At 37.2% G+C, this 23,530-nt stretch overlaps 1 protein-coding gene across 1 annotated transcript in view; it reads left to right on the top strand.

Annotated features, from left to right (window-relative positions):
* Nucleotides 1-23,530, top strand: part of CFAP47 (cilia and flagella associated protein 47) — a 382,585-nt gene that overhangs the window by 310,404 nt on the left and 48,651 nt on the right. The window lies entirely within an intron of this gene.

Raw genomic sequence — 23,530 nt, forward strand, 5'->3', positions numbered from 1 at the left:
TCTTTTATGTCCCCTGAAATCTAGAGTGTGTATAAAACTTGGTGTTTTGATGAGTGCAACTCATCAGTTGATCTGTTGAATCTGGCTTGTTGTGGAAAAAAGAATTAGCCCCATGTCAATGAAGTTTGTTTGTTTTACTTAAATTAAATAAGTAAGTAATAATCAGAGATGCGTCCAGTAAAGTTCCTCTGAAGTGTGTATTGTTCATTTTTTGACAGTTATTTTTTCCTTACCCCTGCAATGATTTTCTTGGACTTTTGAAATATGATTTCCTTTATAAATAATGTCTTACCATCAAAGCACAAATGTCATGTGCAACATCAAAGTGATGATTATGTGTAAAAGAAACAAGAAGGATGCAACCTGACCTCATAATAAGTGCTACAAGTGTGATATAAAAAGGGTAAATGAGCCCATATAGTAATGCAGTCTTGATGTATTCCTAGGAAAGGCTTTGAATTAAGAGATTAAATCCACATAAATATAGGTGTGGAATATATAGGAATTATAGGAGATAGGTAAATTTCTGTATTTACACAAAATATTTAAGTATTTTTCCTAATAATTATTTCTATAGATTACTTCTCAGATATGCTTTCTAATTTCAAAACACACAGAGAAATTATTCGTATCTTATTTACCAAAGAAAATAATTTTCATTGCTAGTATCCCACACAAATGTATGTGTGAGCATCCGTTTCATGTTAATATAGATATCGGAGTAAGCCATACCATATTCCTTGAAGAAATGGTATCTATCTCAAATTAAAGACCTGAGTTAGAAAAATGAAAGGAGGGTGGCTTGTTTTCAGTTTCATTCAAAAATTCGCCATATACTGTGATTTTCCTGAAGATGTACTTGCCACACCTTTATTTTGTAAAGGATGTTGCAGACCTTGCTGTTCCCAGCAAGGAACTGTTTCTGTATTCTCTCCTTGAAGCTTACTATGCCTCAACAATACTTCTGGGTGATACAGAAAGAAGGGTTTAGAAGAAAAAGAAGATGTAAAAATTGATCTGGACATCATATCATTTTCTATGTGTACATTCTACACAGGCATATATAAAAGCTGTCACTGCTGTCATGAGACTATATTTATTTTTTTCACAGAAGCAGTCTGTCCAAAACAATCCAATTCATGTGCATAGTAAAACTGACAGAGCAATCACTTGACAGAAATATTAGAGCAGCAAAGCAATCTTTATAAATTGTACTTTCCACTACTTATTCTTTTATATCTTAAATATTTTCATGATGTAAAACTTTTGCCCTGAGGATTCTGCGGCCTAATTTCCCTTGTTGGGAGGCCATAAGACCGGTGAGTGCATGCTTTTTCTTGCACCTAGTCTCACTCACAAGTCAGGGACAGCGGAATCATGTTAAGAATAATTTTTATGGAAAGACTCTGTAATTCTTTTTCCCTACTCTTAACAGTAGATGAAGTGTGGATTAGGTGCAGGTGTTACTGCTTTACCACTGTTCCCTATAATGAAGAAAGAATACTTTGAAAACGTGTTGGAACCAAATATTCTTCTTAGTAGACTTGCTGGAATATGATTGCTCGATCATTTTATGAGCAACATTTATGCTTGTGGAAAACCTGTGCTGCTAATTGCTGCTAATTAATTACTTGTTTTTTCCTCACTGACTCTAAAAACCGAAGGGAGAAATTCAGAAATAGTGAGATAGGCTGAGAATCTTGGAATCATTTTTTCATCATACTTTTACAAAAAAGCCAAAATACTAGCCATGCTGTGAAATTGTTACTCACGGTAGACTATCCTTTTTTCCTGCCTTGGCTTCACAGTAGCAACATAAGTCTTCCGGACTGCCTGGTACTGTTTCCCAGTAACACAGACTGCATTACTTCACCCGGTCCTAATACTGAAGCTGTGATCTCATTTTGCATTCAACTTCCAGTCATTGCATTTTATGGCTTAGCTGATGTTCCAGGTGGTCAATAAGCCTGTCTGTTGTGAACGACTTGGTGTAGTATCAACCAAGAACAGTAAACAGGGCAGTTAGCTGAACCTCATTTTTTACATATCTTTCTCCACATTTCAGCACAAGTTTTATATTTAGAAGCTTCTATATTTTAAAGCTGTCATGTCACCTGTTCCGTGTTCATCTCTTTTCCCTTTTTACTGAGGTCTCTATGATTAGCTATTTAATTTTGCCTTCTAACTTTGCTTTAGTGTAAAATACATGTATTTATTAACTCTCCCAAGCACTTAGGAAGGAAAGATAAAATGTATTTGATAAATGTATGAACTGTTAGGGAGACATTTTCCAAAAAGCTGCCTGCAGTGTTAAACCACTTTGATAGCAATCAAATTTGAGATATTAAAATTCTGTGTATGCACTTTGGAAGCATGTTACTATTATAGTTCTATATTTTATTCAACACTATTTGAGAAAGCATTTTAGCGTACTTTTTATGTAATGTACCGTCCACTATGATTATGGATAATTTGGCTTTTAAACTAATTTCACCTAAGAAATGGCATAAATTTTGTTCAGGTCCTCAGGCCATTTCCCTAAAATGTTAGATTTTAAGGCTTCATTCTTGAATTCTATACTTGTATCTGCTTTTTTGTTTCAGAATTCTGCATGCACAATCTGTTTTCTCTTGTGATTGCTTTCAAAAACTGAAAAACAACGAAACTAACATACTTGATTTTCCTGGTTGTCTTAGTTCCCAGGAAGACTCTGTCTCTGTCTCTTTTATAATGCTTTCATTATCACAAAATGACTTGAAGAGCTAGAAAAAGAGCTGTGAGAAATAGTTCTCCATTCTAGCAGACTATTTTGAAAAGATGTTGGAAAATGTTAAGCTCTCTTTCCTCCTCCATGTTTTAACTGCATTCTGTGACCGTGGTTTGGTCACTCACAACAAGCAGAAATAATTTTACACTTTATAACTTACATCAGAGGTTGTGTCAGGAAGTAGTCAATATTCATATAATGGATTCTGTAGGAAAGGGACATTCAAGCAATAAAAAGACTGAGCAACCAGGTACGTACGCAACATTATCCTATTTTTATTTTCAGGAACAGTTATTAAGAATGAAATTAACTGGAGAAGAAGGACCACAGACACACACACTGAGACCTCACTGCAAACCAAAATTAAATGTTAGGATAATTAGGAGATTCGCTTAAAAAAAAAGTGTTTTCCTTCTTTTCAGGGTTTTAGATTCAACATTTCCTTCTTTTTGGCACACATTTTCACAGGGAAACTGAAGGAATTAGAGTTCCATTGAAATGCTGGAGGATTCAGGTGCCAGATTTCCTTTGAACTTCCTTAGTCTAAGTATTTTCCTGTTTTATCTATTCAAGTCTTCCTTCTTTGTGATGAACTTTTGCTACTTTTCTTTAGTTTTGATTTTCTTTCATTAATGTTATTGCCTTCTCTGAATTTTCACCTTTTGAAACTATCAAGTTTCACTTTTCTGAGCAAAACTGTTCAACAGATGTACTGTTCTCATGAGTAGTTCATAAGCTGTGGTACATTAATTACTTGTGCAACACAAGGTTCATTCAGGAAGTACACAGCCTAGTATCAAGTCAAAAGCTGCCTCTGTCAGTGAGAGTGACCTCTAATGCCCATGATGCAGAGGCTAGCATATGGAAACACAAAGTTCATGATTCTTGATTTAGATTTTCTTGAACATCTTCTAGATAGTGTAAATAACTTCTAGTCTGGATTTATTTGTGAGGAAGATTTTAAACTTGGATGTAGAGAGACGACTTTCTTATTGTGTAATGGCCACAATAAATAATACTGAATTTGAGCACCTAATTTAGGAAGACAATTTGAAAATTATGTAAAACTAGGTAGAGCAGTTTGAATTGTACCTGGGCTGCTCTGAAACTTAGGGTTGAGGTTGTTGGTTTGAGTTTTCTCTTCCCCTGCTGGCCCTTTTACCGACCAAATAGCTCTACAACATGCTGTGTCATGGGTATGTTAACTGTTTCAAGACTGGGTACCATTTATGCAGAAGGCTTTGCAGGTAGGTGTCAGACATCTGTCTGACTCTTCATGTCTAGGACCATGGGACTGGTAGGTTGGTTTTGTCACAGATGGAGAAGGAATGAGGTCAGAAAGGAATGAAGGCAAGGAGCAGGCAGGCAGTCTTCTGAAGTCAACCATCAGTGGCTCCCACTGGTACTGTTCCTCAAGGTGTGGGTACATTCAGCTCAGAGGACTGCAACTCATCTTTTCTTTCTACTCTACTGTCTCTCTTTTTTGGGAAAGGACACAATTTGGTAGATCAGGTTTTGCCTTTTAGTGTCCCCATTTTTTACCCTGCTGCTTCTTCTGTTCCTGCTCCTGAGATGCTGTTAGGGCTGGCTCCCTGGGAGGGGTCCAGGATTAACTCCTGGATCAATTCAGTGCACAAAGGCAGGTTTAGCTCCAGTTCTGCTGTTACTATGAATATATGACAGTGGCTGGCTGATAGCAGACTGCATGTAGATGGAGAGTTACTGATTGTTGCATACCTAGCAGAAAAATTTATGGGCCATGTGTCCTCAGCACCAGTCTGTCAGAGAAAGGTTTACTGACAGGCCGTATCCCATTGTAGATTGGTGGATTGTCCCTGCCTGATGGAGGTCCCATAGAGTTGGTGGTCTGTCAACCAGGAGCTTCATGAGAATATTGTGATACCATCTTCACTGGAATTGTCCTTTGAGTGAGAGACCTACCTGTCCTCCACTTTGGGGTTATGAGATTCCTTCCTCACTGGATCACTTTTGGTGTGGGCATCTTTTGCTGTGCACAGAGACTTTCCAAGCAGGATTTATGCAATTTTAGAATACACAGCTTTGTTTTATTGGCTAATACGTGCAGTAGATAACTAGGACTAACATGCTGCTAGGCTAGGTATTAATATGGTCAGTATTCCCAGTGAAACACGGGATGTATCTTTGCTGCCCAGGTTGTCATCAGTCCTTTGGGAATGGGTCAGCCTCCACTGCTTCTTGGAATGGGATGATCCATGATGTTGCTGAGTTGCCACCTTCTGATTCTCTGCTTTATTTTCATAGAGTTTTTATATCTTTTCATTTCAGTAGTTTCTTACTGAGTCCTTGAGCTGCTACTGCCATTCTGTCTATGTTTTTACCTTTCTTATCTTGCAAGGCTTAGGTATTTTCTAACACCTTACCAATTTTCTCGGTAAAATCAATCCAAAACTGTCATGCTGTGCTGCACCTAATTAGGCTTTGCATCATAGGCAGGTGAACTGCTACTCTGAAGATTACATATGCTTTTGAAGAAATGATTGTTTATGCTCACCACAAAATAGGAGCCTTCTTGAACACAGTGTATGCAACACAGAACGACTTTCCTTCTTGGCCATCTTTGGCCTATCTGTATGACTGTTGCCTTGTTTAAACCTTCAGCTAGCGTTTTTCCTTGTTCTGTTATCTCTGAAGTGCCATCATGGCACTCAGAAGCTTGTGCAGATGCAGATTTGCTTTGTGAAATTTCCAGTGGAAGGGAAGGCGAGGTGAGGTGAGGTTTATGATTTCACAGAATTACTGAGGTTGGAAGAGACCTCTGGAGATCACCGAGTCCAGCCCCCTACTCACAGCATGGTCAACTAGAGCTGGACCATGCCCAGTTGGTTTTTGAATATCTCCGCAGATGGAGACTCCACAACTTCTCCGGGTAACCTGTCCCAGTGTTTCACCACCACCCCAGGAAAAAGTTTGTTCTCATGTTTAAACAGAATTTCCTGCATATCAGGCATGGGACCCCTTCCTCCTCCATGTACATGGCAGTTTCATGATTGCTGAATCACCCTGGCTTACCTCTCAACCAGGTGAAACCATTACAAAGGAGTAGTGTTCTCATGTTATAGCTGACAGAAGCATGCTTTTTTAAAGAGGGTGTCAGTACTGGGACATGACATGGCAACACGAGTGATGCAGTCTAAGCCATATTTATCTCCAGAGAGATAAGCTGACAAAGTCAATGCATGCCAGCTGGTGGCATTCTTGAGTGCAGGTTGTCTCTACTGTCAGCATGGGAAACCTTGGAGAGCTCTCTAAAGCCACAGCACATCTAAGACTTTCCTCAGGTGGTGAAAATCAGTCATCAGTAGGGACACTTTTGTGTCACATTTTAAGGCACTCCTGCAAACTGACTGTGTGAATGAATAGTTGGGGAATCTGTGCTCAAAAATATTCTTACAGGAAAGCCTAATTACAGGCAGTGGGAATTATAGTGTTAATGAATGATATGCTTTTCAGCACTGAAACAGGTGTGCTTGGTACATCAAAACTGTGAAATATTCTGGTACAATGAATGATAAAACGTAAAGATTTTTGGTGTACTTTTCTGGAATGTTTTAAAGCCATATTTTATATATATTTATAGGGCCTGTTATATGCACTCTTTTTTCCCTTGAGTTTTACTTTCTTTACAAATTATATGGTGTGGACACATCTTTATGTGTTTTTGCAAATCCAGGCCTTTACGTGTTTTTGCAAATCCAGGCAACTGTTTTAGTGGCATAACTTAAAGTTAACGAAGTGAAAAGCAGCACTGTAAGAATAAGCAGAAAGTCTGTTACTGTTCTTTTAAAAAACAATCCCTTGAATTGAAGGAGTAGAACAGTGCATTCCCTTGACTATGCAAGAAAGTGATTTATCTACTTCAGCAAGCTCTCCTGATGTTGCAAAAGGCGAGAGAGGAAAAAAGATATTCAGGATGCAAATAAAAGAAGGAAAGACATCAGAAACCCGTCTTTTGCATAGTCTCATGCAAATCCACATAAGACTTCCCATGTGGAGTTATCATGGAAAACAGATTTTCAAGCTCTAATTGCCTCACAGATTTAAGCTAGGCCATGCAGTGGGTTTCATCAGAATCTCATGATTTGTTACTGAACATCCAGAGTATAGCACTTCAGAGCATTTAAACTATGTAAATCAGCCTCAGGGGAGGCTGTTATTTCACATTGTCTTAGCCTATTTTGCTATTTAAAAATAGCTGCTGTGTTTTAGAACTTGATAAGAAATTATCTCCTTTTATTTCAATAGAGCTAGAAAATGAAAAGATGATTAATTCTGACTTAGAATAGCATATTGCTGCTAATCTATTTGATAACAGCTGTGGATGGACAAGATGGAGCCAGAATGTGTCCTTGAATAAGACAGAACTACTTACCTCCTCCCCTCCCCTTTTCCTGGTTCTTGCTTCTAGTCTTCACCTGTTTGGGTAATAAACCCAGTGAAAACTCCAGAGACACAGATTTGTTTCATCCTATAAATTAATCAGTAAATCTACGTCTAGCTCTAAATTGGCTATAAAAAATTATCTGCGCTAATCTTTTGTTTCCAGCCACACATGCAGAGTGGGGAAATTGCCAGCAGTATCAAGCAGTTGTTTCTTGAGGAGCAGAACTAAAGCAGCTTGATTTGCTAGACTTCTGTCTTACATCCATTTTTCCTGTCCTCCTCTGCTCTTGGAATAATCACAGCATGTCTCTGTCTCCCATGAATTAATCTGTGCAAGACCCTTCCACGTCCACGCTGCACCCCAAATATACACTAAAGACTAAGTTTCCCCCCTTCCCTAAACTAGCTAGTCATTTCCTGATTAAGAACTACAACTGTTGAGTCTGCTGTAGCGTTTCTTCATTGAAGTTTCTAAGTTGACTTTCCTTGTCTATCCAGCTGTTGAGTTTCACAAAGCATTAAGGAGTGTTGGAGATCTATGTCTAACTTCGGTAAAAGTGTACAGAAAACTAAAAAAGAAACAAACAGGAAATTTATGGAAATTACAGTGAAATGTATGGAAAGATGGAAGAATTACATAGATCTTTTTTTCCTAAAGAAGAGGCAGAAAACAATTCTAGAGTTCTTGAAAACACTACCTTAACATATTGTATTTTTAAATTAGGAGGTATGTGTAGGAAAGAAATTGAACCTTTTGTGTAAGAACTTTTGGAGATGGAAGATCATGATAAAATTTGTTTTTTTTCACAAGGTGGTCTGAGGGGTTGAGGGGAAGAAGAGCTAGATGGTTTGAATTTTAATGTCTTTTTTTGTTTTAATTACTATATTCTGTCCAGGAGAGAAGAGACAATTTAAACTTATCTTATTAAGTAACTGTCTGGGGCACAGATTTTATTTTAAAGCATAAATGCTAGAAGGCAGTATTGAAACTGAGCTTTCAACCTTCAAGTTTTATGCCTTAAGAGTGCTTGATAATTACAGTGTGAAGTTAATGTTCATTTTTTTCCTACACTGAGTTTTTCTAGAGCTTTTTTGTAAAATGTTTTAATTGATTTTTTTTTTTCTTTTTTCTTTTGGTCAATGAAGAATGGGTCACAAATATAAGACAAAAGCTAAGGGAAAGTCAATTTCTATATATAGCATGCATTCAGTAGCTAAACAACAATTTTTACCCACAGCAGTAACACAATTCTTCTCAGTATAGTGGCTCATGCTTTAAAGTCAGTGAACCCTTAAGATTTTTCTTAATCAGAATTTGATTTAACTGGCCTGCAGAAGCATTGTGTACTTCAGGTTCGTTTTAGAAGCTTTATTTTCCAAGTGTTAAGCTTTTTGTATCTCTATTTCAGTGTGATGATCCCTGCTCTGACACTTTTTTTCTCATCCAAAGTAACATCAGGTGTTCTTAGAAGTCCAGGCTCCAGTGACAGTGTGAGGAGTCACTGGGCACAGGTATTTAGAAAACAACTGTAAGACTTTTTTGCAAACCCTTGGTACTCTGTGTGACTGCTATATTGAGGGACTGTGAACAGCAGGGATGTGCCTGGAGTCTCTTTTGGAATTTCGTGTAATGTAGCACAGATCCTGGTATGTTACACAGGAGTGTCTCTTTTTTTATCTTGTATTTGTGTAAAACCCAATCGCACAAGTCAAACTTATACAAACAAATAATTCCATAATTATCCTGCCAAGCAATTAACCTTGCTTCTATACATTTTCCAGAGCTCTATGAATTCTGTTGTCTACCTTCTCTACCCATAATTCTATTTGACAACCCTTTGATAGATACATGTTTCTGTTGCTTTCCAAAAATGTTCTTACACTGCAACCTCAGTTGGAATTGCATGAAATCTCAATCTGAATTGCAGTCAGCAAGGAATAGAAAGGAAAGTTGGTTTGGGGTTTTTTTTTTTTCAGTTTAGTCACTAAGTCCTCAGGACTAGTTGTTTGAATTGGTTAGGAAAGCTGTCAGAGTGTGCTGGGCATGCAGATATTTATTTTCTATTTCTTGGTGGAGTCAGTGCTGGCTGGCCTTTAGTTTAGCAGTATACATAATAGCTAGATCCAAAATTGTTGCCAGTAGCAGAAAAAAATCTTGCTGAATAAGGAGGTTTAAAATTTAAGAGGGTCTATGATGTAGTGAAAGGCTTAGTATGCTTAAAACCAATGTGAACCTCAAACTATGAGAGGTAAGAATCCAGCGGGCTTTGGGACCACAAAGGATTCTCTTTCCCCTTCTGCTGGAGCCGAATTTGAGCCAGGGGCTTCCTCTGCCCGCCCAGCAGCCAGGCTGAGCAGCTAGTCCTGCAGACAGACCAGCAGAGGCACACACACACACACAGAGTACAAACGTAGCCAACCACTCAGATCAACCCAGAGAGCAGTGCCTTTAGCGGCACACCCATAAAAACAATCAGCACTCATGTAAATATGAACAGCATGGGCAGACTGGTGCAGTTGCTGGTGTTTGGCTGATGAGGATTGAACTGCGCTGGAGGTACACACACACCCCCCTCACTCTATTGATGCACTAGCATCCCGCCCAGATCTTTTGAGTATTAGCATGGACTTTTAAGTTTCTCCAGTATTTGTGTCTGGCTCCTGGGCTCCTTATCCAGTCACTGGCTCAGACCTTGGGTCTTTCTGGATGCTGGTCCTCCTGCTACTTGCTGGCTAGTCTGACTTGATAGTAGGTAGCAGCTGACACCCAACCACCCACGCAAAACACTGTTCTCTCCAGTGACTGGTCTTAGTCTCTCCAGTACCTGGCACTCAGGCCTCATCCTAAATGCTGGCTAGTCCAGTTTGAACTTTGCTGGTGGCCGACTCACATAGAGGCTCAGGATAGTGAGTGTACTTACCATGGCAGTGTGCTCCCCACCCCCACCTCCCTGCTTAAGCCATAACCACCAGTGGGGGTTGTGATGGCTGCATCCAGTTTATGCTGGATTTTGGGGATGGATGGCAACACAGTAGCCAAGGGCTGTCTGGAGCAGTGATCTAGAAGTCTTGCTAGTTTGCAAATATGACTGCAGGTCAATCATCTTACTCCATAAATAGTGGACAGCCCAGGGCCCGTTGAGCTCTCCTGCACAGCAGCAAAGGTTGAGAGATTCCTTGCTGCAACAGATACTTGGTAAGTGACTAATAGCATGCTAAACTTTGAAATCTTAGCTAAGTGATATAAAGGATTGGTTGCGCATATATAATCCTTTAGACATAAATGTTGACCAAGTCTGGGACTAGGATTGGATCCAGCCGCACCTAGACTCCTCTCTGAGAAGTTAAGAAGCCAAGGGGGTCCTTTCTGAACCTCATGGCTCAATGGGAGGGTCTCCCTGACAGTTTTGTCTGACCCTGTCCTCCATGCAGTAAATAATCAAGTGTACCTTGCCATCAAATCTTGTTAAACCACTGTCGCGTTTACCACTGAACTTTGTTAACTCACTGTTTTATATCAATAAAGTATATTGTTACTTCTCTCTTACAAGTGAGGTGCGCTCTCACTCCATCCGTGACACTTACACAGAAGATAGACATAGGATTTAATAAGAGTCTAGGGTAGTGATCAAACCTGAGGCATTGTCAGACAGCTTTTCTGGCCAGCACCTGCTTATATGACTGGTATCTTTTATCCTCTTTTACCTTTATTCTCCTATGCTTGTTCTTCCCTCATGCACTTTGATCTTTCTCTTTTCCCTCCTGTGTTCTCTCCCCTAAACATCCCATAATAAGTTTTATGCACCCTTAAATAATATATTTGGTTCTGTGGTAGAGTATATGATTAATTGTAGTAATAGCTGCTAACAGTTGCATTCAGGAGTCAAATTATTCATGATAGGGAAAGATGCATTTGGTTTGTTCAGTTCTGACTGATGGATGAAGTTCCTGATTCAGTAGCATATTGGAATATGTTTAATTTCAGGTATGTAAGGCAATCCCTAAAGAGCAAAGAATTTAAATTCAAACATCTGCTTCGGTTGCATTGAAACTACAGGAAACGTAAATGTCTATGTTCAGGAGTCAAATTATTCATGATAGGGAAAGATGCATTTGGTTTGTTCAGTTCTGACTGATGGATGAAGTTCCTGATTCAGTAGCATATTGGAATATGTTTAATTTCAGGTATGTAAGGCAATCCCTAAAGAGCAAAGAATTTAAATTCAAACATCTGCTTCGGTTGCATTGAAACTACAGGAAACGTAAATGTCTATGTTAGGCATGTATTCTGACTCCTGTGGTGTGAACTGAGGTGGGATTATTTGTGTGTTTAATTATTTTGATAAATACTTCAGTACGCCAATATCTATATGTTCACCTCAAAATTATATATTTCTCCTTGTTCACAAGATATAACCTGGATCAATAATACTGCAGTTCCAGTTCTTGACAAATGGGGTCTTTAAAACTGTTCTCTGTAGGGGAGGAATAATTTAATTAAAACGAACATCATATCCTAAGTATTCCGCTGCTTTAATTCTCTTCCCTAGATATTTTGTCATACTATTACTAAGAATTAACAAATGTTAAAAATATTTTTTATGGGGGAGATAATAAATTATTCACATTCTCGTTAAAAATTGATATCTTTCAGTTACCGGGGGGAATTGGATTCCCTGACTTACTTTTCTGCCACAAAGCCTGAATGATTAGGCAGGGCATATTTTGGTTTGATAAAGCCACTGGGATTGTACCTGCCTGAGTGTATTTGCAAAAAGAATGCATACCACTGGTACCTCTTTCCTCTTAATATAAGTCTCAGTAAAAATTGATTTTATCTTTTTTTCTACTTTTATGATGCATACAGGACCTTATTTTCAGCTTTCACAATATTTATGCTGAAACCCTTTCTGTTTACATGAAGATCAGGTTGATACCTTCAATCATCAACATTAGTAACGATCTTGCATCTTACAATAATACTTAGGTTTAAGCAGTATTTATTTCTTTAAATGCATCACTGATACCAAGCTAAAAAAACCCACCCAAAACCCAAACCAAGCCAGGAAAAAAAGAACATGGACACTACTGCTGTGTTTGCTGTGTTTGAAAGAGGAGCACGTGCTTTAACCATAACTCAGTCTTTGCCTCTATTTTAATGTGATGCTTATCCTGCTCATAAATCACAGTATGTAAGCCAACAGAGGGGATTTTGGTATTAAGTATAGGACATAATTTGGGTATTCTTAGGGAAATACAGAACAAAGATTTATGTTACAATTAGATGGAAAGTGTTTGAATCATGACCTTTACTATTACAAGGAGTAATATCTCACAACCATTGAAGCATGCAACACAGAATTCTTCTTTGGACATCAGAGTTTATGTTAACAACTTACATAAGATGCTTTATTACATTCATAGTCACTTGGTCTAGTATCATCTTCTGCTGAGTGGAGGGAAATTGAACTTACTTCTTTGCACGGTAATAATACCTTTTGAGACGACAACAAGTTTAAAGGCTCATGAGAGCAAAGTTGGAAGAGTGTTTGGCTTTCTGGGACTCTTCTTGCTCACACACTAATTTTACCATGCAGTGGTTTATGCCCAAGGATTTGACACTTCTGATATTACTGTTAATATGCTATTTTATTTAAAATCTGTATTTGCAAAAACAGTTATAACCTTTAAAAATTTAAGTAGGTAATGAAAGTGTACTGATACTTAAGTACTTCCCACCCTCGCATATTGTTAAGGTACTCGATAATTTTATTTTCACAAATCTCCACTTACGTGAGGGAAGGTATTTAACATTTTATTCATTTTAACCCAGAGAAACAGAAGTATAGGTGTACTAAAGCTTTCCCATACTAAGCTGTGACTGTTTCAAAATAAAATCTAGAGGCTTGAAAGGTAAGCAGATCCTCTTTTCTCATAATTGTTTGGTGAAGCGTTTGGAAAATAATTTTCTTACAAAGGTCTAAAAGTAGGCTTAGAATTCAAACTATTCCGTGCAACCATCAAGAAGTCCATGAAACTTCCTGATGTGACACAGTTTCTTTTATCTATAAATTGGAACTATTAACTTTCTCTTTAAGGTGTGAAATTCAGTCTAGTTAACATAGGAGAGTTTTTTGTAATAGATGAACTTATTAAATGCAAAACAGGTTTTGTGATTGCCTTGTTTGCCTGCTTCTAAGAATATTAATGTTAAATATCCTTGTTTTGTACATTGAAGTGAAAACTATAGTATTGCAACAACTTTTAATGTTGAATTCTCTAACTTTTATCTGATTACTTCACAAGCACTGAAAATCCCTCATAAATGAAATCTTTTTCTCCTTCATCATGGAGATTAAGATAAAAGAAAGGTTAATAGCCCATAAAAATAAATATCTATTAATTACAGGTAGTACTGCCTTTTTGACAATGAATACCAATAATGTAAACTAATCCCTGAGGTTTGCTGCCATTTTTATTACCTCTGCTACATAAATCGGCAGAAACCACAAGCCAAATTGTATGCAGTCCTGTTAGAGGCTGGGGGGGGGGGGGGTTTTTTTTCCTTTTTTCTAGCCATTGTATACAATTTTTTCTTTTCTATTAAATAGGAAGATAAGAAGTTGGTTGTTGAAAAGAACTGTTATTCAGACCTGTATGAATAACACATTTAAGTTTTCTACAGGCACAAACAAGCAATTCAGTTTTATCACACACAATAGCGCAAGACCACAATACACAATATAATAGCATGGCAGTAGCTGTTGAGGAAACTTTGGATGATCCTTATCTTTCCATCTTGCTTTACATCTCTTCAAGTGTAAAATCACCAACTGTATCCTATTAGTCTTTTCCTCTTATTGATTTGTCCCTTTCCCAAATCAAGAATGAATTTTTATGTTATTTTTGTTTCCTGGATTTACCTAATTCTTCCAACTCTGAATTAACTGGAAATGCTTTTTCCCCTACTTTTTGGTACCTCTGCCTTTACTTATAAAGTCCCTCCATTTGGTATACAATGTTAGTTAGCCTGTGTTGCCTTCTACAGGTGTTCATCTTTGCAGTACAAGCATGTTTAAATGATTTAAGATGAGACTAAGAGATTCAGTCATCCCAAATTATTTAGCTGACGAAAGAGCATTTTGGTGGTGATTCATTTGTTCTACCTCACTAAAAACCAGAATGTTGGTAATGAAGAGTGTTCACTCTCACCAGAAAAAGCAGGGACTGAATCCAGGTCAATGTTATTCAGTAGCCAAATACAAAATGAAACATGTTTTTAACAATGAGCTTAATCAACTCTCAGAACAATTCTCAAAGAATTGTAGAGGATTCACCATCACTGGCAAATTTTAAATCAAGTGGACGTGTTTTTTCTAATTAAATTCTCTTGTTCAAGAAGACTTATTGAGACTGAACCTTGATTTTTCAAATGAGTTCTGAGAAATCCTGTGTATTTAGGTCAAGTTAGGTGATCACAAAGACTGAAATGTTCAGCAGTGAAGAAATAAAAAAAAATCTCTGCAGAGTTCTGGATAAGTAAACAGTCTTTAAACATGCTCGTATTGGTTCAATCAAAAATGGCAAAAAATACTTTGAAATTTCTGGATTAACATTTCCAGAATTTCCATTATATTATTTTGCTTATTCTTTTACTACTTCAGGATGAAAACTGGGGCAAGAAATCGAGTACTGTCAATAGATATAGATTGTACAAGTTTTCTTTTCTTTACACATAACCATTGCAGTCTGTTGCCTCTAAAGAATCACCATTTTCTTTTAAGTTTTGTGGTTATTAGTCTTTATACAAAAGGAAGATATCTAATAATGAAATTAAATTTGGAGGTCCAATATATTCCCTCAGAAAAAGCTGTAGGTTGTAGGAAAAATTAACTACTAATTTTTCTGAACTCTTTTCTAATCTTTTCTCCAACTTCTTGCTGCCATATATCAGAAAATAAACCTTTTCATTTTTTTTCCTTTAAGATGATACCAAATGACAGTTTCTGAAGATCTGTTCGCTGTCATCTTTATACACAAGGATTTTTTCCTCCACCTTTTCTTCAGTTCACACCTATGACAAACAGCTGTTGGGAAAAGCTTTTGTCCCTACATTTGTTCAACGTTTGACTGCAAATCACTTGTGCCTTGAGCTGCTTTAGAGACTGTTCTCAACCATATGGAAAAGGAAAAAGCCTTAGATTTGAAGGCTGTCTGCTTCTACTTTTGACAGATTTAAAATGGATAATCCTAATTGATTAAGTCACTTCCATGAAAATTTTGGTTCCCAGTTACCTCACCACAAGTTATTGTCAGTGAAAGTTACAGTAACTGACCTAAAATGTCTCCTTCCTATTCCAGAAAGGTATTGTTTTCACGTAGTTTTATCCACTACTGTATTTTAATTAAGTTTTAAGAAAGAATCAGCAATGATGATCTGTTTTCTTCCTTCCTGAATCAAAAGAAAAATAACTTGTCTCTTACTAAGAACTAAAAATGAGCAGTTTGTGCAAAAATAAGTAAAAGCTAAATTGTAGACATTTGTTTTGTATTTCATATGAACACATTGATGTTGGTAGTCATCTTGCCTCCTGAGTTGCTGATTGCATAATGATTTCCATTTCTGGATTCACACAGATGTACAGGATCTGCAGCAGCCGCCTCTGTTCAGAAACACTGCAGCTCCCGTTTACCATTGGGTCATCCAAAGCTTGTCTTCTGTGTCAGTACGATTCAGAATCATCCTGACACTGTCAAGTGATTTGGGTCCTTGATCCCTTCCAGAATATCTTAATAGTAACTCCCACTTTTAGTGGCATCTTCTCTCTCTCCACTGGGGGACTATGTTTTTTTTATCTCCTACCATAGCAAGTCTTTCCAATCCAGTTGATTTCCTACATGTCTGCTTCTAAGCATTTTGTCCTTTTCTTCTTTTTCTGGAGGTCGCCAAGCATATCCCTCTATATTCCTCTCTGAATTTAAGAGGCCACCAACTCATATATTTATTGGAGTTTTGGAATACTGACTACGATTTGCTCTAAGTTAGGGCTACAGAGTTGATTTTAACCTTGTTCACACAACAGGAAGCAATGCACAATGCCCAACCAAGAACTGCTAATTGTCTTTATGGCTGGAAACTCATGCCACATTGCAACTACCTCTCAGGAAACCAGGAGAATCATAATAAATATCATATTAACCACAGGAATTCAGGGGATAAAATATTATGAGACTTCAGTGAAGTCTTAATAAAATTTAAGTATGATCTGTATCTATACCTGAGTCTGACAACTGAGTAGCTATGTGCCACATCATTAACTGATCCAACATGTCCCAGATCTTTGCAGTAGGGTTAAAATATTTCTGAACATATGTCTAAACTGATGTGTCCTTACGTGGTGTAATGGCTGAGTAGCAGAGATGTACGTAAATAGCATGTGAGACCACACGGACAATAAAAGATGATATTGTGTAGACATGAGAATTTTCAGAGTTTGAAAAATAAATTATTTTGTAGTTTGAGACCTATGGACCTAAGACACATACAGTATGTATAGGTTCTGTCAGAAAGCATTACTTGTTAAAAAAAGAACAAGTCAGTGTGAATTACCAGTTTGGCCATAAAAATCCAAAATGTCTCTGAAGTAGAAAGGCATTTGACAGCTCAACATAGTTTCTTGCTAGAGGATATTGCTGATGTTTTTTTCTTTACTTCCTCTAGGAACAAATTACTATTCTGTGGTAGTCTTGCTAAACTCTGGAGCAGGTTTTGCATGACAATAATCACAGTCAGAACGTAAGATGTATTCTTTAAATTGTCATCCTGGACATATGATTGCTGGCTTCTGTATGAGGCCGCTGCAGTTAAATCAGTGCTCACTCCTAAAACTATAATAAAATCCACCAGCCATGACATCCAGGCCATTATTTGACTGCATTTTTTCCTGTACCAAGGAAGTAATCAAAATGACTTGCAAATAAATGTAAAAGAAATGAAGGTTTTTTGTCTTCTGTGAGGGATTTTCTTTTCCTACATAAAGTTTTATAAATTGAGTCCTGAAACTTTGTTTTCAGAGTGCATGTTTTTTATTTTTTCTTTTTCACTTACATTATGCTACAAGAAACATCTTGAACTCATAGTTAGCATTAGGGAGAGAAGACTGCTTGGTTTAAGTACCAAGTTATCTATTGCTGTTGTTGTTAATGCATCAAATGCTATTTCCATGGAAAGTCCATGATACATCTAAAACCACGTAGGCAAACAGAACGGTTTTGCAGCTGATATTACTTTATATGTGTAGCATATAAAACACAGTAGAACAAAGGTTTTGAAATGTGTATTTTGCTGTCTGAGAGAAAGAAACTACTCAAAATTGTGAAACAAAACTTCTATAGAGAGAAGTAACTTGAGGGCGATAGATGTCTCAAGAGAGTATTCTCTGAAGATACCAGCTCCTAGCCAAAACCCAAATACTTCAGTTACATTGCAGCAATATTATGGCTAACCTTTGAATATTTTACCTGTAAGGACAAGGCCAAACAAATTCGATCTGCAAAGCTGTGAGTAGGAGAAAAGTTTCGGTTAAGGGGACAACTTTTAGAATAGTTGGTGTAAAGGCTGAACTCCCAGCTCTAAAAACCATTTTGAGTGAAATGCAAGTAATCTAGAATTGTCTTTTAGTATTTTATTTGCTCTTCTGCTTTGTAGGTAGGAGCTTGACCGTATATTTTCATTTAAGCCTGATTTCTTTTTGTTTCAGGCTGAATAATATGTGTAACTGATTTCCTCATAGCGTTTGAATGTAGAGATTATCTGCTGACAAATTTCAGGGGTTAACATTGAGGCTGGCATTGCCACATGTTGGGTTTTAGGATGTTGCACACAAAACACAGTGGGCAAAAGGGTACATTAGTGGAGCAAAAAAATTCTTAGTTTGTCTAATTGACAGGCTAATAAACGTTATTGTTAGTCCAGTTACAATAATACTACCATTCAGAGTCAACAATAATACAGAAAAGCCTCTGTTAACATAGTTAATATTGTTACATAGGGAAATGTTCCTATTATCTACCCTTTTTTTTCTGGTGTAATGCTCATCCTTTTGTCTCCCTCTGGGTCTCAAGCTTGACAGCATCAGTCCTCCCCAGGTGCAGAGGTTGGATGGGGATGTCAGAGAGCTGTCAATGCCCCAAATTCCTTGCTTGGAGGGCTAGTAAAGTGTTCATTCCTCAACAGTTTTGGGATCTGGCTGGATTTATTTTTATGCATTATCTTAACACGGTCTACATAGGTGAACTTTCTCTTTACTGGTTCTCAATTCTCTGCTTTATCTAAACTGGTTTAACAAGATTGTATTCCTGTAGTGACCGTTGTGATTTGTGTTTACAGTTTTGGACGTCTGGTACCATCCTGTGTTTACACTCTTGCAAACCATTTTTTATTCTAGTATCATAGATAATTCAGTCTGCACAGATGTTTACTCATATCTCTATAAACTCAAAATATCCTAAACCAAACCTGACTGCTAAACAATTGCTATCATAAATAAAAGAAGCTAAAATCAACTTATGCCAAGACAAATGTCAATCAAATCCTTAGACCCTGGCTTGTAGGGCCACTAAAAAGCCTTTTAGTAGTAATGGAAAGAAACCATATTTACAGGGCTACAGAAGTGTTCCCTCCAGTAGAAACAATATTCCTACTATGGGAAGTATTATCTATGAAATACATGTAGCATATTGTGGGTTCTCTCATTCACAGAACTACTGTTTTATGACGTAAGTCAAATTAATGGGCAAAAGTATCTTTTCAAGAGGGATTCTTCTTACCAAATTTGTCTATTTTCTTGAGTACTAAGAAACCAAAAAAACAGTGTAGAGCTCAATTCCGCCTTTCTACAGAAACATGTAAACCTTGAGTGATGAAGAGTCTAAATACTATGAAAATGCATAACTCAGGAAATACAGACATGTGACTCACAGTGGAGAATAATAGCTAAACTGGCTGTTTGAAAAGTTTATAAACTGTGTCAAGGAAACAACTTTGGAAAAGGCAAAAGTGCTGAGTAATCATTCTATCCCATTCACTTACAAGAGTCAGTTGGAGACATATATGTATGTTTCCAGTTACTGTCTGCTCTATGAAGTGTGATGTGTCTCCTGGAAACCTGTAACAAGCAGTACAATTTTTGGTTGTATATGAAGAGTAGAAAGGTGTAACAGCACCAGCGTCATTACTGATTTCACAACACTTTGCAGATTTTGATTAAAATCTGCCATAGCTTCAGAACTTTACTGTACTTTCAGAGATCGGACTAAGAGATACGTATATCCAAGAAAAGTTTAAAATGAAAGTAAAAATGTATCTGTCAAAAATAATCAGATTATTTGCCATATGTCAAAAATTCAATTATGCCTGAACTGAAGCAATTACAGTTTCCTTTCAACCATGGACTCAAGACATTTTTGTGTGTGTTTGGGTCTAGAAAAAGATTAAGAAAAGGAGAAGCTGTCACAGTCTTAATTTACTTGCTAGTACTCTATCTTAGGGTAACATGAACTTTCTTTAAGGGAGAAAGGATAAAGTTTGGTGGGGTTTTTTGTGGCTGGGCACTAAAAAGAAATTCACACTTGTTTACAAAGCATATGATATTTCCTGTGTGGTTCTTGCATTTTCGAAATATTTGTGTGGTTATTTTCTAGTTTTTGTTAAGATTTTAGGCAGGTTATTAAGTGCTGGTAGACTGTCTTGTTATATAGAGAACACAGTTAATTCACTGTAGTAGAGGGGGAGAGAGGTTGAGTGGGCCATAGTTTTCCCATTACCACAGTAGGGCAGAACATGTAAGATCCCGTTTCTAAAAAATATGACTATCTATCCTCCCACTCACCTCAGCAATCCCTCTCCATCCACACTGTGTTTCTGGTCTTTATTCTATATCATTATTTATCAATTAATCTCTCTTGAGAATATCAGAATTATATTTAAATGTGTGCAGAAATAAAATGAAAAAATAGTTAAGGAAGGACCAATTAACCTAATGTAACTTGTGTTTTTACTTGCCTATTTTTTAATGTGTCACAAATAGAATCATTCAGAGAAAAAGTGTATTGATACATCTTTTACAGTGCTGATATAGAAGAGATTTTGCATTTTTTTGTTTGACTTTGCAGTATGCCTCCTGCTTTCTGTGACTTTGGATCTAGGACATTACTGTGCTGCAGACCTTTAGATTTTGGATGCCTGGATGGTCTCACAATATTTTATCAACGTAAAGTTGTCATCAGGGAAATAAGGATGATAAACAATTCTCAAATGTATAAAATGGTCAAAGGAAGATGGGATAGATCTACTGTCTATCAGATTATTGGAAGGAAAAAAATAGATTTGGAAGGAAAAAGCAAGAGAAACTGCCAGTCCACCATAAAGTTTTAGAAAAAGTGTTGGACCATAGGATAATTAGAAAACTTCTACTACTCTCATTCCTGATTATTATTCTTCACTCCTTACTCTTATCTGTTTGGCATTCCATCTGCCAAATGACTTCCATGTAATGCAGTCTGGCCTCCTCCACTCATTCTGCTCTCTGCCATAGCATCATTTTGCAAGTTACTGTCTATGCCTGTTACCCTTTTTCTGGTCCTTCAGCGTTGTGTGTGTTTGTTTTTCCAGTCCTATTGCTCACTATTCCCTGTCCTTACAATAATTTTCCTTCTCTGACGTGTGTCTTATGTGTTGCTCTGTACTGCTCTTCAACCTTGCCTTCTTACTGTTCTCATCTCCTGCCATTCAGATGTGTCTTTCCTAATGTGCTGGCCGACTGGATTTCTGTAAAGTGAACCCAAAGTCCATCATCACAGCACTTCTGAAGGGAAATTGCAAAGATATCCCATGCTGCCAAGAGAAATGCATAAGATAGCAGCAGAGATGGAAAATATAATTGAATGTGGCATGTGTATGAATGTCAGGCAATTTTTTTTTTTTTTTTTTTTTTTTTTGATGTAACAGTTCTGTAACACCTACCCAAAGTCAAAGTTGCAGGCACCAGAGTTTTGGAGATAAGTGGGATGTTCTGTGATAAACCAGTTTAGGTTACATAATTTCTGTATTACTGCAGAACATTCTTACACCAAATTTGATCATCAGATGTGCTATGGAAGTGATGGAGACGTTCTGAAATATATTAAGGGATAATGTTATACTGGGGATTAAAAAAATTATTGTCCATTTGTCCTCAGTAAGAGAGTGTGATCTTCATGATCTCTGCTACATGTATTTTTTAAAGTTTTCTCAGAATTAAAGATCTTAAGTGTAATTTTTCTTGTTTTGGTTCTCACCAAAGAAGTGAATTACTATACTTAGAAACATTTTTTCCCTCAGTGTGCTTAACCCTTGTAAGCTTAGTTGTTACTGCACTTCAACAATAAATAAATAAATGTAATAGGTATTTCTGTCAAAATAATGGTTTTGATTTTGGCTGCAACTGCACTATAGGCTATTAGTTAGAGAAGGATAATTTTATAAATGAAAAGGAAACTTTATGCTTGGCCTTTTAGACATGCTTTGTTTAGAAACAAAATAAATTGCATTAAATAAAACAACATATTTAATTACTGAGCCCTGTTCTCAATCCATTTATTTTAATCTAAATAGCAAATGTTTAACTTGTATCCATTATTTTGTACCAGAAAGAAATTCTTCTAAATTAAATCTCTTAATGAAATAAGCCAGAAAGACTCTGCCAGAAGTATACAAAATTGTATTAACACAAGATGCATAAAATGGCAAACAACTCTTATAAACATGCTGTATCTAATACATTTTATTGTGTGCTTATGATAGCGATGATGTGAAGCCTTTCACTTAAAGACTCGAACATTCATTCCTTTATTTGTGCCATTTATTTCTTAAAGCAACTTCTCAAGTCTTAACCAGTCATTTGTGAAATTGTCTATTAGCATCTGAGCTGCATATTCATGACTTAACTTTTTCAACTAAGGAACTCAGCAACTCGGGGGGGGATCTTATTAGTGTATATAAATACCTGAAGGTAGGGTGCAAAAAGGACGGAGCCAGGCTCTTTTCAGTGGTGCCCAGTGACAGGAAACATAGGAACTTCCATCTGAGCGTAAGGGAATACTTTTTTTACCGTGAGGGTGACCGAGCACTGGAACAGGTTGCCCAGAGAAGTTGTAGAGTCTCCATCCTTGGAGATATTCAAAAGCCTTCTTGGACACGGTCCTTGGCAACCAGCTCTAGGTGACCCTGCTTGAGCAGGGGGGTTGGACCACATGTCTGCCAGAGGTCCCTTCCAACTTCAACCGTTCTGTGATTTTGTGAAGCTTTTAGAGGCAGAGGAAAGGGCAACTCTAACTTTTGGTGGAAGAATCCATAATTCAGGAAGCAGAGAGTCCTCCTAGAAATACAATCATTGTGGACCATCTGTGAAAGGAATCTCCCTTGCATCCCACCTACCTAAATAAACTGTACTGAGGGAAGGAAAATGGTGATGTAAACATTAAAAAGTAGGATGAGATTAATTTAACCTTTAGCATTTTGCATCCTTATTGTATTAGCTCTTTTACTTACTATATTGTATATAAGTTGAACTAACTTGAAGTGCATTACATTCCATTTTCTTTGTCCCAGAGAAGATGCAAATAGGAGTTTTAGCATAACATATGTGCCTTGAGAAACCATAACTTCATCTAAGTTATGCTTCATTTATGGATTTTGCTCTTCATGTCTAGAGGACATGAAAGACTGAGCAACCAGTTATCTTCCTGGTTAATTTCAGATATAGAAAAAAAGTGCAGAACTTCACTGAACAGACTTCACTGTTCAAGACACATGACTAACTGACATTTTAGTAATACATGTGCCCTTCAAACATTCATCTTGAGATGGTAAGGTTTGTTTCATATCTTCCTCAGAGATGCAAGTCATTCATCTTGGAATACTTTTTTGTATAAATACCATAGAACCATAGAACAGATCAGGTTGGAAAGGACCTTGAAAGATCACCTGGTCCAACCTTCCATGGAAAAGGGAGGCTAGATGAGATTATCTAGCACTCCGTCCAGTCGTGTCTTGAAAACCTCCAGTGATAGGAACTCCATGATGTCCCTGCGGAGGTTGTTCCAGTCATTGATTGTTCTCACTGCAAAAAATTTCTTTCTTAGGTCAAAATGAAACCTCTCCCAGTGCAACTTGTACCCACTGCCCCTTGTCTTCATGTGGCTCCTTGTGAAGAGAGAGCCTCAGTCCTCTTTGTAGATGCCCTTTAAGTACTAGAAAACTCTGATAAGGTCCCCCCGAGCCTTCTCTTCTCCAGGGTGACA

This window comes from Aptenodytes forsteri, unplaced genomic scaffold, assembly GCF_000699145.1.
Source record: "Aptenodytes forsteri isolate BGI_AS27 unplaced genomic scaffold, ASM69914v1 Scaffold2, whole genome shotgun sequence".
Lineage (NCBI taxonomy): Eukaryota > Metazoa > Chordata > Aves > Sphenisciformes > Spheniscidae > Aptenodytes > Aptenodytes forsteri.